The sequence below is a fragment of the Pygoscelis adeliae genome, unplaced genomic scaffold (genome assembly GCF_000699105.1).
Source record: "Pygoscelis adeliae isolate BGI_AS28 unplaced genomic scaffold, ASM69910v1 Scaffold584, whole genome shotgun sequence".
Lineage (NCBI taxonomy): Eukaryota > Metazoa > Chordata > Aves > Sphenisciformes > Spheniscidae > Pygoscelis > Pygoscelis adeliae.
In genome coordinates this window covers 293,627-294,043 of record NW_008824602.1, presented here as the reverse complement: position 1 = coordinate 294,043, position 417 = coordinate 293,627, and positions in this window count along the sequence as shown.

Genomic DNA, 417 nt, shown 5'->3' with positions numbered 1-417 from the left:
CCCCGCCAGGCAGGGGCGGGTGGGCACCGGGGACTGAGCTGGTGGGGATCGGGGGTGCCAGCCCGGCCAAGAGAAGCAAGTGTCTGGGGGATGACACCTCGCTTTTCACCGCCTTGGCCACTGCAGCCTGGTTTGCCACCAGCCTGCGCCCCTGAGGGATTTTTCCCCTGAGCAGAAGCAATGGAATGACCAAGCCTGTAGGGGAACGTTGAAAAGCCCCTTTTCAGCTTGGCTGCCAGCAAACGACGGGTTTGCTCTCTGGGGCTGGCCTGCAGCCTTGCCCCCGTGGGCCGGGCAGGAGCAGGGTCACTGCAGGCAGCTGCTCGCGGAGCACCTTGGGACCCTGCAAAGGGCTGGGGTGCACACCGGGCTGGGTGCCGGCCCCACGGGGCGGGATCCCCTTGGCTCGCCCTGTGT